Source organism: Mercenaria mercenaria, chromosome 13, assembly GCF_021730395.1.
Source record: "Mercenaria mercenaria strain notata chromosome 13, MADL_Memer_1, whole genome shotgun sequence".
Taxonomy (NCBI): Eukaryota; Metazoa; Mollusca; class Bivalvia; order Venerida; family Veneridae; genus Mercenaria; species Mercenaria mercenaria.
Genome location: NC_069373.1, coordinates 649,912 through 655,846, shown reverse-complemented (window position 1 = coordinate 655,846; position 5,935 = coordinate 649,912).

The following is a 5,935-nucleotide window of genomic DNA, read 5'->3' as shown; positions in this document are numbered from 1 at the left end:
CCTACACACAACACTCTGTTCCTCCTTACTCCAGATTTTTCTTGATAAGCTCTTCACATTCTAACTTTTTTGGAAGAATATTAAGATCAAAGCATTTTTTCAGTCCCCTACATGCAACACTCTGTTCCTCCTTAGTCCGTGGAGTTTTGATCAAACCTTTTTTTCGTTTGTCTGAAAAGACAAATACATGAAATAAATCAAAAGGGAAAGACATTTCAGAGACTGGCCAAAATTTTTGAATTACGCTAACAGAAGTTGTATTACCTGATGAGTATTAAACCATAAGTATGTTTAAAATAAATTTGACAGGCTAATACAACAAGAGGGCCAAGATGTAATAATTTGAACATTAGGCTTTTGTCGGAAATGTCTGACTGTCCGACAAGGTTTTGCATTGCATTGTCTGGCATTACTTTTACCATAATAAATGTTAAAAACAGGCTAACTCTTTATGATATCTAAGATTTTTTGATTTTTTAATTGTTGTTCATTTTGTTAACAATGGTACTTGCAACTCTATTTCCATGACAAACAATCAATGGAATCTCAACACAACGCTCATCTGATTTTTTTGTATAATAGAAAAATTGTTCTACCCATGATTTTCTAAGTCCAAAAAGGGCCATAATTCTTGCAAAAAGCAGGATGGAGTTATGTTTCTTGATGTACACAGTCAGCTTATGATGGTGAACAACAGTTGCAATAGCTTTGATAGTTTAGGAGAAAAGTTTATCTAAACATAAAACTTAACCAATAAATCTGATATTTTTTTAAGTCCAAAAGGGGCCATAACTCTTGCAAAAAGCAGGACAGAGTTATGTTTCTTGCTCTACAGGGTCAGCTTATGATGATGAACAAGTGTTGCAAGTTTTGAAGCAATAGCTTTGATAGTTTATGAGAAACGCTGACCTAAACATAAAATTTAACCAAGAAATCTGATTTCTAAGTCCAAAAGGGGCAATAATTCTTGTAAAAAGCAGGACAGAGTTATGTTTCTTAATGTACAGGGTCAGCTTATGATGGTGAACAACTGTTGCAAGTTTCAAAGCAATAGCTTTGACAGTTTAGGAGAATAGTTGACCTAAACATAAAACTTAACCAAGAAATCTGATATTTTCTAAGTCCAAATGGGGCCATAATTCTTGCAAAAAGCAGGATAGAGTTATGTGTCTTGCTGTATAGGGCCAGCTGTTGATGGTGAATAAGTGTTGCAAGTTTCAAAGCAATACCTTTGATTATTTAGGAAAAAAAGCTGACCTAAACATAAAACTTAACCAGACAATGCCGATGTCGATCAAGTGATGACAATAACTCATCATTTTTTTCCCAAAAAATCAGATGAGCTAGAAAGTATAAAACAAAGATCATTTCTGTCAAATTATTATGAAATCTGTATCGCAGGTACCTGACAAGAGGATCTTCCATTTTTCTTTTCAGTTGCTATGCCAACCAGAGTTATGTATTTACAACAAAAAATTTACTGTAAAATATGACACTGAACACTTGTTTGTTTGTTGTGATGATACGCCTGTTTTCAGCAGAAGTATAATGTTATATACCGGTAGATGGTCGGTTAACATATCCAGTTTTCCTGGGTTTCTTAACCAGTAATAACCTCTTTCTCTCTCTCTCTGCAAGTAATTGACAACTTCCCCACAATAATCAGAGGTGGGAGACGAATGACCATTAGACACAATGTTCAAGATAAAATCGTCCCAGAGAGTGGCCGGGCTGAGGATCAAACTAACGACCCCTTTTGTGCCAAATTATTTATAAAGCCAGTGACTTCTGGCATGAGGGTTTTTTCTTCAACCCGCCGAAAGGGCTTGTGGTGAGGAATGGCAAAAAAATATATCCAGCAAAAAGTTAAGGATGTGACTAAGAAGCAAATAACTTCATTAGTCAAGATCATTTTAACAGAAAATGAATGTTTTTTTATTTTGCAGGGGGGGGGGGGGGGGGGGAGGGGGTGGCAGGGGGGGGGGGGGGGGGGCAGCAGCTGGAGTGACCAGGTGAGGTTACAAAATCTCACATGTTGATTATAAATATTGATGGAAAATTAAAAATAATGAAAAAAACAAGAGCTGCCTCCATAGGATGACACATGCCCCCGATGACACTTTGAATGTATAGTTATGGCCGATGTTAGAGTTTAGGACCTTTGACCTACGGACCTGGGCCTTGCGCGCGACACGTCGTCTTACTGTGTCACACATTCATGCATAGTTATTTTAAAATCCATGCATGAATGACAAAGATATGGACCGGACCCATCAATGCACTATCATGAAAAATGACATTTAACGTCTAAGTGTGACTTTGACCTTTGAGCTACGGACCTGGGTCTTGCGTGTGACACGTCGTCTTACTGTGGTACACATTCATGCCAAGTTATTTGAAAATCCATCCATCGATGACAAAGATATGGACCGGACACGCCCATCAATGCACTATCCTTTAACGTCTAAGTGTGACCTTGACCTTTGAGCTACGAACCTGGGTCTTGCGCATGATACGTCGTCTTACTGTGGTACACATTCATGCCAAGTTAATTGAAAATCCATCCATCGATTACAAAGATATGGACCGGACACGCCCATCAATGCACTATCCTTTAATGTCTAAGTGTGACCTTGACCTTTGAGCTACGGACCTGGGTCTTGCGCGCGACACATCTTCTTACTGTGGTACACATTCATGCCAAGTTATTTGAAAATCCATCCATCGATGACAAAGATATGGACCAGACACGAAAATTGCGGACAGACCGACAGACCGACAGACAGACGGTTCAAAAACTATATGCCTCCCTTCGGGGGCATAAAAATGGGTGGGAGATTGGAATGCATGATCGGGGTGGTGGGTAAGCAGTGGTTGGGAAAGGAGGGCGCGATGCGCGATTTCACACATTCAGTCAAAAAATAACCCATTGAAATTCAAATAAAATGCGCGAAAATCCCAGCAGAAAAAGAACAATAGAAATCGCAACGAGAGGGCCATAATGGCCCTGTATCGCTCACCTGTTATCATTGCACTTAAGGGCAAGAAAGTCAAACAACAAAGGGAAGAAATTTAACCAAAAAGAAAAAAAAACATTCTTACAAGATATAGATATGTCAAAATACACCTAAAATTGGAGGTACCCTCCATGTTGTACTGCAGAAAAGTGGTCTCGTTTTTTCCCTACGGCCAGTAATAAAAAAGTTACTAAATAAGCTATTTATAGTAACATAAAAGGGAAGTAATTAAAAAAAAATGTAAGTGAACAAAAGAAGGATCTGCCAAATAAAAACGAGAGCACTGCAATGCAACGCAAATGCAGAGTAATATACACACAAAACAAAGTCATATGACCTTTGACCCTTAAGTGTGACCTTGACTTTGAAGTGAGCCATCCGAAACATGCGCTCTGCACGTCGTTTTGATGAGGTGAACATTTGTGTCAGGTTTCTTTGAAATCCTTCAAGTGGTTCAAGAGTTACAGAGCGGAAGGGAAACTGCTAACCAACAGACAGACAGACAGACGGATGGACACCATGTCAATAACATAATACGTCCCTTTGGGCGTATAAAAAGGAATCAAGATCTTATGGTGATACAGGTTGTGTGCAAGTTTGGTTAAAATCAAATCATAAATGAAGCTGCTATTGTGCAGACAAGGTCAAAAAACTAATTTTGGCCCTTTCAGGGGCCATAACTCTTGAACCCATTAAGGGATCTGGCCAGTTCAAGAAAGGAACCAAGATCTTACGGTGACACAAGTTTTGTGCAACTTTGATTAAATTCAAATCATAAATGATGATGCTGTTGTGCAGACAAGGTCAAAATAGCTAATTCTGACCCTATCAGGGGCCATAACTCTGGAACCCATAAAAGAATCTGGCCAGTTCAAGAAAGGAACCAAGATCTTGTGGTGATACAGGTTGTGTGCAAGTTTGGTTAAAATCAAATCATAAATGAAGCTGCTGTTGTGCAGAAAAGGTCAAAACAGCTAATTCTGGCCCTTTCAGGGGCCATCACTCTAGAACCCATAAGGAATCTGGCCAGTTCAAGAAAGGAACCAAGATCTTATGGTGATACAAGTTGTGTGCAAGTTTGGTTAAAATCAAATTATAAATGAAGCTGCTATTGTGCAGACAAGGTCACAATAGCTAATTTTTGCCCTTTCAGGGGCCATAACTCTGGAACTCATAACGGGATCTGGCCAGTTCAAGAAAGGAACCAAGATCTTATGGTGATACAAGTTGTGTGCAAGTTTGGTTAAAATAAAATCAAAAATGAAACCACTATCGTGCAGACAAGAAATTGTTGACGGACGCACGGACGCACAGACGACGGATGAAGGGTGATCACAAAAGCTCACCTTGTCACTATGTGACAGGTGAGCTAAAAATCGGTAAAAATATACCACACGACGACTTTACAATAGACAAGGGGACTGTAATGGACTATTAATAGTATCGAATCGAGACCGAGTCATTGATGCGTCGTAGCGGTACTTTCCAGGGATACCTATGTTATTTAAATCACGTTCCGAGGTGTTTACAGTTATGATTGAATGCAGCGATCCAAAATGTTCGTTAGAAAAAATGCTACGTCACTGGTTGGCCTTTCTGTGTTCTGTAGTTGCTTAGGAATTATAAAAATAAGAAATGTGTTGACGATTTCCACCAGTAAAAATGTGAATTTTATTTTCGGCTTGGTATCGTAAGAAATGTATATTAATTAGTATTGCCACGATAAGTTTTTCTTTGATTTGCATTTGAAATGAAAAGAGCAAAGCATGATGAAAAAGACCATTGTTGTATGACTTACTGGTGTCAAAGAAATGGCCGACGTCATCGCTGTTTTTTAAGTTTGACATTTTATTTGTCACAACAGTAGCAACAGAAAGAATAAGATTTTGAATATAAATAAATCAGATTTGCACAATGCATTTCGTTTTCATTTCTGTATTTCTTTATAAAAAAATATGGTATGTTGAACTGTAACAATATTTTATATGTGAAAGTGAAAGTAGAGAATTTTTTAGAATGTGTACGTGTTTTAGATATGCATCAGATTTTGTTAATATTATATAACTACAATTGTCATAACTGTATGCTGTGCTGTCATATGTGGATTTTACAGGCCACCATGCTATCTCTTTTCATAGCCAAATATATTTTAGTAATTCATATTTTTTTCTTATTTCTTAGTCGATACTTTTCATTGAAATTAAAAAGCCCCATGGAGTTTGAAAATCCCCCATTGATGTCAGGGCCAAGGGGGGATTTTTCACATTGCAAAAATTTCTTTCCCAACCACTGGGTAAGACTGAGGTGGGAGAACGGTACAACTTTGCATGCTGACAAATATTCATGGATGGTTTGAAAATATTTAAAATGATTTTTTTTGTGGGGGTGGGGGTGGGGGTGACCAAGGCAAGGTGGTGACCATGTGTGGGCACAAAACTTCATGTTTAAAATAAATTTTCCTGGAAAAGAATGAAAGAAGTTTAATGAAATTCTACCAACTGGTTGGTTTGTTATGTACAAATCTGTACAATTTTAACCAATTAAAGGGCAATAACTCTAAGGATGACAGGCATCATCAAAGTATGTTGGTTCATATTTATTTGAAGTTTCATGAAATTCTACCTGATAGTTACTGAGATATGGCTGCGGACGGACATTTTTCATTAAATCAAGGGCAATAGCTCTAAGGGAAATTGACCAATCAAAGAAAAACTTGACGGGCATCATCGCAGTATGTTGGTTCATGTTTATTTCAAGTTTCATGAAATTCTACCAGCTAGTTACTGAGGAATGGCTGCGGACGGACGCATGGACGGACAACGCCATTTCAATACCCACCTCCCGATTTCATTGGCGGGGGATAAAAAAATTGAAAAAACTAGTACATGTTACTACCTTATTCAGCCATGACCTCGTTT